Consider the following 12,428-nt stretch of genomic DNA (forward strand, 5'->3'; position numbering starts at 1 on the left):
AACATCGCCCTCCTCAGTCGAGATCGCCTGACCTGAACCCCTAGAAACATCGCCCTCCAGAGTCTAGATCCCCTGACCTGGACCCCTAGAAACATCGCCTTCCACAGTCTAGATCCCCTGACCTGAACCCCTAGAAACATAGCCCTCCACACACGCCTGCAAGACTGGGCTGCTTGGTATCTATAGATCGTTGTATTTTCAACACCATCTTCCGAAAATAGTTTTCTAAGGTGAGAGGGAGGCGAATGTTGCACACCTTAGAAACCAGAAGCCGATGGCAGAAACCTATCTTTTAACCAATAAACCCGTTGGCAGATGTCGTGAGAGGCTTTCGGTCCTCAGAAAGCCAGCTTCAGTTTCTTCTTTTACTAATCACGCACACTTTCACCCCAATTTCACAAAACGTGCCTCTCCTTTGGATGGCATCATTGCTAATTCATACAGAAATGTTTCGGACGAAGTCGCTACGTTTGGTTTCAATTACACCCGAAGCGTCCAAAGTCAAGACGGATCATCGAGGGTACAAACAGTTTGCACAGCAAATCCACGGGTTCGTTCAATAAGACTGAGTCTTCAAATATTTTGTTTAGTTTAACAGCTTGTTCAATTCGCGAGGTAGCAAAGGATAGGCAAATGGCTTAAGATGGTAATCTGTGAGGAATAGGGACACAGGTGTGCGGACGGGGTCGTACGAAACGTGCATTGTTAGCGGTAAACCGCAACATTTTTGGCCGTGAAGTTCCTTTGATTGCTATCATGGTTTTGCAAATTAAGGATTAATCTGATTTCAACGACATTGAAACGTTGGCGAAATGTTATGTATCTTTGTAAAGATTTGTTTGAACTTGTGTTTGACAACTCCGTCAATTAATTAACACAGCCTGTTGGCTTGATAGAAGGACCAGGCAGCTGCACCAGTCGATGCTTGTTTTTGTGGGCTTTTTATTTTGTTTTATTTTTGTTGTTGTGTGTTTGGCATTTCAAAATGAGAGAGGAAAAAATAAATAAATAAACTCTCATGTTATATAAAAAAAAAATCGTTTAAGTTTTCCGTAGGGTTGTGTGTGTGTGTGTGTGTGTGTGTGTGTGTGTGTGTGTGTTTTCTCCCCATTTTAGAAAGGAGTCATCGATTGAATTTGATTGCAGATGTTGAATCAGTCAAATTTAAGAAACTAAATTAATTTATTATTAGTTGTAGATGTGATATTAGTAAATGATTAAATGGGAAATTTATAGTTACCACGATTCAATTATGAACTAATGTTTGAGTTTACAAATTGATATTGTGACCACAGATGTTTTAAATGTATACATGGAAAGATACAACATTATACTCCATTCCACACGGTAATTTGGTACCACGCGTTTTTGAGGTTTTATTTTTACCGAAAAGTGTTCAGAATGTGGATAGGCTTAAGAACTTTAAGCAAAACCAAAATGAGACGAAGCACGCACCTAACCTGCACTACCACCTATAAACCAATAAGTCCTGATACTAAACAAAATAACTAACTTTCGTTAACACCCACCACCACATTTACTTCTTTGGTTTATTTTTTGTTTGTATTTTGGTTTTGTGTTTACTATAAATACAATATATATATATATATATATATTGTAAAGCATTTGCAGTGAAATGTCACCAGCTAGAATTACTTTAATAAAAAAGTATGTATTATTTTGGGGAAAAAATATGTAACACCTGACAAGTATCTTTTCACCTTCCCAATAACCTTTTGTGACGCAACCCATAATACACCTTACCCCTATAACGTTACATTTATATAGCCCTACTGCCTGTTTGACTACTAGTCTAGTAGATTATGTAAAAAAAAATTCAAAACATGAAAACAAAACGTGAAATTTTTAATACTGGTACAGTTTGTCATACTTTTATATAAAAGCAGGACACACGCGATCCAACCATACTTCCCCACAGCTAATATACCTTACAATTTTGGCAATTATAAATTCTTATTAGAGTTCTCCTACCTTGTTTAAGAGTATATATATATGTGTAGAAAAGTCTCTGTGAACCTCAGGATGTGCACTTCAAGGGTTTCTGAGATGGAGCCAATTATGTACACATGGGTATTCTGCACTTAACTGAATCACAGTAAGTGCTTCACACAACAGCTTGTTTAACCAATTGTTCATAGTACAAGTAAGCTGTAGGCCTTCCTGAAAACTGTTTCCGGTATTCATTTCAACTTACACGTATGTTCGTGCTAATATCCAATTAAGGTCCAAGCATGCTGTCCTGGGCACACACATCACAGTGGGTTAGTTGTTAATTGTTAGTGTGATGGAAGAGGGCGTAGTGGCTTTACAACCACCCACTGAGTCGCTGGAGCCGGTACCGGACTGCGAACCCTGTAGCTACCAGCCTTATGTTCGATGGCTTAACCAAGATGCCATTGAGGTCGGTTGTTTCCAGTAATGCTTTTTAAATCAAAATTATATTGAAGCAATGTTATGTAATATACAAAATGGACTTCTTGCTTTCTTCAAACTAGTAAAACAATAACTACACTTTGCAGTTTTCACTGCAGACATACACTTAACATTTAGATGCACCCTTCCATATTTCTAACCTACATGTATTTTCATATGCTTAGGTTTACCTGAAAGTGATGGATTAAAATATTGTCAGTCACACTCCTGATCATGCTTCCTTCTCTGACAGACTGTACATTCGACCAGCAGGATTAATGGCTGGTTTAATAGGAGTTAAAATGTCTTTCACATCACAGGCCTCAGTGGTGTCGTGGTTAAGGTAATGCTCGCACAAGGCTTTTGGACTGGTATGCATATTCAACGATATATAATGCACATTATTGCTTAATATCAACAAGTAAAATCTTGTATTTAATTTTTTTAAATGTGACCGCTATTATATATAACGGGGGCAGCCATTTTGTACCATCCCAGAGAATACGCCATCTAGCGAGCCGGTGGTTACGTAATACTTAACGTGTCACGTCAGGAATTATTCTTAGAATTGAAGAAACGTACCTGATTTTTTATGATGCATCGCAATGTTCTGTAATAATATCCATCCCAGCAAGTCAGCAATAAGTATATATTATTTTTCAATACAAAATAAACCACCATTGTCAGTGTCGAAATAACTGTATTATGTTTTGTCCATACATTAACCCACATACTAAAATGAAAATCGGAGTGTTTTCTTAGTTAATTGTTTTTTTTCTTTTCGTGGCCTTTACCTGTGGTTCCTGATTGGCAGTTGTATATTTGGACGGTCACCAGTCAAGGTGTCTGGACACACAAAAAATACGTGAACAGGGTATTGTGGGATAACTGACCACCCCTAAAATAGTAATGGACATTATCAGCCGTCCTGCTTTATTACTGTAAATAATTCTGTAAAAGCCTTCATTACGTAGACTTTCCCATCTAAAATCACAATAAACTGACCAATTACGTAGTCCCAAAGAAAAAATTATCACTTGGGTATCGTGAGTGGTCGTTTTTGCTCCAACGCACCCTATCAATAGGCCTAATAATTAGCATATTTTCATTGGATTTTTTAAGAGAGAAAAATATTATCACCCCATTTCATTCTATATTGAATACGAAGCTAAATAATGATGACACAATGTCCTGTTGTTGAGTGTACGTTTTTATAAATTCGCTGTTTTGGGGGGAGGGGGGTTGGAGGGTAATTTTGTCAGATATGTTTGCACAGCAGTATTATTAAGTAATTATCAATTTAATAATTTAATAAAGATATTTTTTATTCGTATTACTGGTATGATGAAGTAAACTTTCAACAAAAGTTCAACCGGAAGAAATGTACCATGACGTTACGTGTTTTCGATAGGATCAGAGAACGTTATTAACAAAACAAAAAAAAAAACCCCCCCCCCCCCCCCCCCCCCCCCCCCCCCCCCCCCCCCCCCCCCCAAAAAAAAAAAAGCAGAAAAAAAAGCAAAAGATGTTGACAAATATTAGGAAAAGGTGTATTAATAAATAGACCATTTCATGGTTTGTTTTTTCGAATACGATTTTTATGTCAACTCGTGATGTATTAAAACCATACTTTCATTCATTGCTTCGCAATTCGTGAAACTATGGTTTTCACTCATTACTCGTTGACATAAAAATCGTATTCGAAAGACAAAACACATCACGTAATTGTTGAACTGTTCCATATGAGGAGCATTGCCATACTGTATGTTGTTCTTGGAAATTCTACAGTATTAGGTATCACAAGTTTAAAATATGGGCTACTTGCTGTATGTTATGTTAGGTGTCAGACTGAACGATCACGACAGAGTTGGCCAACTCGACGGTTGCGTTGCAATTACCCTCCCAACTTACGACTGGTGCACTCATATTTAATTAACTAACTAATCGGTCATAGAAGTTGAATATGTCGAGAATCAAGTTGTAAGAACACTCACACCAGCAAATGGAAGTCGTGGGATTGGCGAGTTGGCCAACTCCGTCGTGACAGTTGGTAGACTGACCTAGCTTTATGTGGCAAACATTACTCTTTATGTTTTATATCAATATGATACGTTACATATGTATTTATTCAGTGCAATAATACATGAACTTTGTTTTAAAAATATTTTCCAACCGTCATATTACAGTGGACTGTAGCATGGAGCATGGGTGTCAATTGGTGGGGTGATGTCCCCCCACATGCATGCTTTAAACATGTTTATTTTATTAGCGACAAAACGTCATTGCGTTACGTTAAAAGCCTAATATTATCGTTTACATTTTCATAAGACAACCACAAGTATAAGCTGTATACAGCCTATTCTCGTACTAAGTTACCAACCAATGTTACCAACAAAGTGTTCTATAGACTATATCGTCTAGCACGCTTGGTACCAAACCTTTTTAATGACATTACCTTCTATTTACAGGCCTCTTATCCCTGCCACCGGCCTCGGTGGCGTCGTGGTAGGCCATCGGTCTACAGGCTGGTAGGTACTGGGTTCGGATCCCAGTCGAGGCATGGGATTTTTAATCCAGATACCGACTCCAAACCCTGAGTGAGTGCTCCGCAAGGCTCAATGGGTAGGTGTAAACCACTTGCACCGACCAGTGATCCATAACTGGTTCAACAAAGGCCATGGTTTGTGCTATCCTGCCTGTGGGAAGCGCAAATAAAAGATCCCTTGCTTCTAATCGGAAGAGTAGCCCATGTAGTGGCGACAGCGGGTTTCCTCTCAAAATCTGTGTGGTCCTTAACCATATGTCTGACGCCATATAACCGTAAATAAAATGTGTTGAGTGCGTCGTTAAATAAAACATTTCTTCTTCTTATCCCTGCCAAGCAGCTCAGACGAGCACTCTACCTACTCGGTTAGATGTTATCAGTGAATGAATGAATGTTTAACGACACCCCAGCACAAAAATATACATCGGCTATTGGGTGTCACAAATGTTAAGTATACGAAAATAATGTCATCAGTGTAGAACGATGTAGGGACTCGGGAACTACGCATATATATCGAGGAACAATTTTAATTAAAGGTCTTGGGGAGTGATTAACATTAAGTTGTTGGATTCATGCGCCCTCCAACTTCTTTGGGTTTGATCCGTGGTAGTGTCTGGTCTGCATCCACCGCGTTCTCCCGACTGTACCTGCATTAATGACGCTCAGTGGAGTCGGTGGTCTGGGTGGGGTAGATACTGTTCAAAATTAAAAAGTATTATTGATCTTAATTGGGTGGTATAAAATAATATGAAACCCTTGTCTAGTTGTAATATTATTGAAATGAAAGCATTAATTATACCTTTTTAGGTAAATAAATATGTTAACTTTTAAAACGGGTGCAATCTAAAAATTATTCCTTTTTTAAATGTATGATTATTGCTAAATATAAATATTTCTATAATACTCTTTCCGTGTTTTGCTTACAACTAAGACTATTTATAACTTTATAAAATTGAGATAAAACCCCTAATAATTATGTGATGAGTGTTAAAGGAACCTATAGAAAACAATGTCAACAACCTATATACAGAAGATGATGCATAGACAACCACACAGTCAAATATTTATATTTCCCTGAAACAAAATTCTTTTGTTTGAACAAATATGAATATATATAAAGAAATGAATATATTTGTCGAAATTGTATCGCCTACTACTACCTACTGCATTTCTATATAACCCAAATAAGATTTAACTCGGGGAAATATCGTCAGCCACTTAGCATAATTGCCTAACTCATTTTCAGAAGTTTTGAGAAAAATGGAGAAAGAACCTCCCCAAAAATCCAAATTTTGTACAAACAAAAATTAAATCTTTAAAAATTAGTTGAACAAGACTGCCAAGAACAAATTTGATATAATTTGTTCTTGTTCAAATAATCTGTATTATATGCGCGAGATGTGCGTGCATGTTTGTGTGTCAGAACCAGAACGTTTATTGTTCTGTAGTAGACACAGTCTCCCCAACCCCACTTCTAATGGGTCTGCATTTTCTTTGGATGGCCGTTTTATAAAACAATAGGAGCTGGTTAAACAACAATCAGACTCACAACTGAACCCGTGTAACAAAGAATTAATTATTCGTTTTCGAAGGGAAACTGGCGCCACCTTTTCCATTTTCGGTTTTATTTTCAAGTTATTCTTTCAACCCGCTTTCTGGTGTAAATTTTAATTGTTATATTCTGTATCTAATTGGGCAGACTCGTATTTCGTTGCAACACGACATGTGGCCTTTACAAACAGAAATATTCAAACAGAAAATAATTTACTAACATCCCGATCATTAATTGTAAATATGAAGGGCATCACAGTTGAGCACGCGCGCGGCCTCGTGCGGTAATGTTAATTACAGATGTAGTATAATGGCGTGTTATAGATGTGACGTCATAGCAGAAAGACCGCATGATCTAAAGTGGCATTTCACAGCGCAGGTGTTGGTTATGAGTCATATTAGATGCTGACTACAGATTTTCGAAGCTATCATAGCGCTACGATATCGTAAACCCGTCGTCCGCTATAACGTCACAAAGACGCATACCATTTTATATGCATTATTCCATAGACATGATAGCACATACCACAGCGTTTTATATACCAGTCGTGGTGCACTGGCTGGAACGATAAATTGCCCATTGGGGCCCACCGACGGGGGTCGTTTCAGTCAGTGCCCCACAACTGGTGTAACAGACGCTGTGGTATGTACTATCCTGTCTGTGGGATGATGCATATGAAAATATATTGCTCCTACAATCAAAAGAGTAACCCATAGTGTGGGGGCAGCGGGTTTCCTCTCTGATTATCTCTGTTGTTCTCAACCATATCTCGGACGCCATATAACCGTAATTAAAATATGCTAACTGCTTCGTTAAATAAAACATTTCTTCCTTTCTTCCTTGATTACCGTTGTCATTAATATTCAATAAATCCATTCATCAACATTTTTTACTAAATGGAAAATAGCAAATGTCAAACCACTATCGAAAAGGAGACAGGAGCTGTTCTTCAGACCAATATTACTACATTACTATTACTGATAGCTGCGTCGGAAAAATATTTGAAAGAATAGGTTTATAATTTGTTGATATCTAACAATCGTATACGTTTCAGTGTGCTTACCGCCCTAATCACAGCGCAAAGCGCTCGCATGATGCGCGGTCGGTCTAGGATCGATCCCCGTCGATGAGCCCATTAGGCTGTTTGTCGTTCCAGCAAGTGCACCACAACTGGTATATCAAAGGCCGTGGTATGTGCTATCCTGTCTGTGGGATGATGTATATAAAAGATCCCTTGCTACTAATGGAAAAAAATAGCGGGTTTTTTCTCTAACACTGTATGTCAAATTTACAAAATGTTTGACATCCAATAGCCGATGATTAACAAATCAATGTGCTCTAGTGATGTCGTTAAACAAAACAAAACTTTTAATCAAAGCGCTTTATATCAATTAATAGAACTGTACACGAAAATGAAGCAAATCACTCGATTAAAAGGAGTCATTTTTGTGCTGTTTTTATATGTCCAAAGCTTTTGACAGTCTGGCATAAAGGGTTAATTTATAAACTAAAGCGTTACGATATTAAAGGAAGTTTACTTAATTGAATAACAAATTGTATATCAAACAGAATGCAGAGGGTTCTTGTAAATGGTTCAGTACTCAGCTATTGTACACTGATGGCTGGTGTACACCAAGTCTCAACACTCGGTCCATTTCTGTTTTGAGTTTACGTAAATGACATAGCGGGTGAACTTGTTACTTGATTGTATAACTAGATTATTTGCAGAAGACACTAACATCATCATCAGATGACTTACATATCACAGAATCTAATTTTGATAACATTTTACAAAAACTTCACAAATGGTCAGATCAATGGGTTTAACCCTAACAAAATTCACCAAGTATTATTTTCGAATAATAACATTAACGCACCCCGTGTATTTAACTTGTATTTTGGAATCACACCTGTTAATTTGGTATCGCACAGATATCTTAGGTTAACGTTCACAAATAATGCAAATTGAACAAATCATATTCATAATATATGTATTTGTAAATCGCCTTCAACTATGGGGTCTGCAAACATTGATGCAAATATGTACTAATTATAACGTTTATGGGTCATTCTCCTATAATGTGTCATTTTGCATAGTAGTACCTTTGTAAAAATAATGTTTTTGAAATATGATATTTTATGGTCATGTCTTATATATGGGGTCAGGTGAATGTATTTCAAATTCAAGCAGCAGTCATTACATAGGATTTATTATTTTATCCACTTTTGTTCTGGAACATGGTCTGATATTTGGACAACACCGTAACAGATGACTGGTCATCGAAAATTCTTAAATAACTGGTGAATAATCATTTTTGTTTGTTTTGTTTAACAATACCACTAGAGCATATTGATTTATTAATCAACAGCTATTGGATGTCAAACATTTGGTAATTTCGACATATAGTCTTAGAGAGGAAACCCGATACATTTTTGTATTAGTAGAAAGGGATCTTTTTATGCACCATCCCACAGACAGGCCTTTGATATACCAGTCGTCGTGCACTGGATGGAACGAAAAATAGCCCAATGGGCCCACCACCGGGAATCGATCCTTGACCGACCCCTGATGAATAATCAAAAACATTTTCTTTGAGTTAAAAAGAAAAATACCGCTGTTACATAACAGGTAAAAGCAAGCTTTGTTTCGGTTTTCTATCGTCTTTCTTGATATAAAGTAAAGTTTGTTTTATTTAACGACGCCGCTAGAGCACATTGATTTTTTATCTTATACTCGGCTATTGGACGTCAAACATATGGTCATTCTGACACTGTTTTTAGAGGAAACCCGCTGTCGCCACATAGGCTACTCTTTTTACGACAGGCAGCAAGGGATCTTTTATTTGCGCTTCCCACAGGCAGGATAGCACAAACCATGGCCTTTGTTGAACCAGTTATGGATCACTGGTCGGTGCAAGTGGTTTACACCTACCCATTGAGCCTTGCGGAGCACTCACTCAGGGTTTGGAGTCGGTATCTGGATTAAAAATCCCATGCCTCGACTGGGATCCGAACCCAGTACCTACCAGCCTGTAGACCGATGGCCTGCCACGACGCCACCGAGGCCGGTCTCTTTCTTGATATGGTCTCTCGTTTGTGCTGACTGGTGTTGTCTTATGGAATACTTTGTTTCATATTGTCTACTTGAATAATTCCAATTGCCCAAACTGTATGAATTCGTATAATTCATACAATGCATTTTTTTTTTTTTTGTAAACACGCCACAAAGATTTAACACAGAGACAAAGACTCTTCTTTTTTTTTTTTTTTGGGGGGGGGGGGGGGCATTACAAACATGGATGATGATGAGATGAATGGTGAAGCCGCAATATTTCCATTTTGGTATGGGACTATTTGACAGGGCCGTGCTCCACGCTTGCTGTCAATTGAGTTATCTCGGCATCATCTGAACCCAGGGTACACGGAACCTGCAGTGCATGCCGGGTAATCATCCCCCACGTAGGGTCATACACTCGGGAGACACCCATAATCGCACTGATGAAGTGGGTAAAACTCGTGTGTGTGTGTGTGTGTGTGTGTTGTACATAATTAGTATAATTATCGTCCGGTAACCTGATTACGTCAGTAACCTATTTTCGTCATCACCCTTTGAGAGCTCATAACATACTATAGGATCCCAATCGCATGCACATTTTAAACATTTGCGATCGGATATTTAAAACAAAAATATGACTAAACGTTTTGCCCTGTCATGATACAGACAGAAAGTCTTTATTATATGCAGATAAATGCAGAATGCAACACTTGTATGTAACCAACAACGGACAGTTACACAGCTTCTAAAGTAATTATAAAAACCTTTAATGATACACGGATTTGATACATACTGAAATTTAATCTAAGCGACTAGGCAAGAAACTTTTATAGATACATGGATTGAGCGATATCTAGAGCGAGGGGCACAATCTCTAATAACGGGGCAGTATCTAGCGGTAGGTCACAAGCAATATTTTTTGGTTATCTTTATTTATATATTGGTGCATAAAAGCGTAAATTTTCGTCCTCAAGTTGGGGAGTACAGATCCCTCTCCCCGGACTTTTTTTTAACAAACACTACCAAAGTCCCTATATCAGAACTGTAAGGCCATTGAGTTTGTCAGAAACATGCCAAACACATGGCTGCAGGGCATATTCATACAGGTCCTGAGGTTGTTGGGGTATATCACAACAGATGATCCGCGTAGTTCATGAATAAAGAAAGAAAGAAATGTTTTATTTAACGACGCACTCAACACATTTTATTTACGGTTATATGGCGTCAGACATATGGTTAAGAACCACACAGATTTTGAGAGGAAACCCGCTGTCGCCACTACATGAGCTACTCTTTCCGATTAGCAGCAAGGGATCTTTTATTTGCGCTTCCCACAGGCAGGATAGCACAAACAGTTATGGATCATTGGTCGGTGCAAGTGGTTTACACCTACCCATTGAGTCTTGCGGAGCACTCACTCAGGGTTTGGAGTCGGTATCTGGATTAAAAATCCCATGCCTCGACTGGGATCCGAACCCAGTACCTACCAGCCTGTAGACCGATGGCCTAACCACTACGCCACCGAGGCCGGTAGAGTTCATGAATAAGGCTGACACGTTTTGTAGATACAACACGCGTCATCTTGGTATCAGACTCATTGTCTGTGTTGGATTTAATAATATGTGATCTTGATAATCCTGATATAGTCCTACTAAGTTTGGGTCATTCAAATAAAAATATATTTAGTAACTTTAATTGTTATTTCATTCTATTTTAATTCAAATAAATATATTTTTAAATACTTTATCTTAATAATTAATATTTTAAAAATTAATGATCTAAATAAATTAGTTAAATGTATTAGCCAGTTCATTTATCATCGAACTGTTCATTATTAAGTAGCCTTGTAAAAGAAAGGTAGGCCTACCCTCAAACTCATTTGTTTGTCATTTTTAAATAAAAGACCTACGTACATTTTGTTTCTTAGTCTTCTTGTTTTAATTTATATGAATTATGTAATTATTTTATTTACTCCAGCTTCTCTTCTTCTATATTTAAAAACTCGACTGCAAATGTCAAAACTGTGCGCCCAATACCTGGTTGATAACGAAAATGGGTTACATGCGTAAACTAATTACATGACGATAATTATATCTTTACGTCTCTTGTGACATTAGCACATCTCGGAAACTTGGGGACTTTTGATGTTGTTACTAATGATGTTCTGCATATATCCTGAAAAAAATAGCTAAGTACTATTTATTTCCGGGTTAAACCCTAATGTTCCTGGACTATCTTTAGGTTCAATTCAGATGGACGTTTCCAAATAGCACTGTTTTAATATCAAAACCGCTATATAGTACCAAAAAAAAGAGAGAAAAAAAGCGCGAATATAACAATACTTATGTATGGGAACGATCAGCGACTGTTTCCAAATAGTGGGATATGTAGAATAAAACAGAGACAAAATAAATAAGTTTGTCAAAGGTTTGGCTAAATATATTCCAATTTTATGAATATTTATTAGATCAGAACCGCTGGCTTTTCTTCCATTTACAGATAATAAGATATCTTCAACCTCCTTTTCCTGTGCATTGGTACATCTTGATCTGGTTTATCGACTGTATCTTGGTTTGCAAAATAGTTATTCATTATGTTTACAAAATCGTCATCACTCTAATAAAGAACACCATTGTTTTCAATAGGTGGAAATGTTGATTTGGAATTATCTGTTTGCTTTATATAACTGGCCTCTAGTGGTGGAGCAAACCCTCAAATTCGGGTAAAAATGATAGCTATTCGGCAAAATGTGCTAACCTGAGATCTTTTTACCATGTATTTTCATCATTCTACCCTCAAAATTAGTTGTAATCCATGTAAAACATGCGTTGTGATCGTTTGCA

The sequence above is a fragment of the Gigantopelta aegis genome, chromosome 4 (genome assembly GCF_016097555.1).
Source record: "Gigantopelta aegis isolate Gae_Host chromosome 4, Gae_host_genome, whole genome shotgun sequence".
Classification (NCBI taxonomy): domain Eukaryota; kingdom Metazoa; phylum Mollusca; class Gastropoda; order Neomphalida; family Peltospiridae; genus Gigantopelta; species Gigantopelta aegis.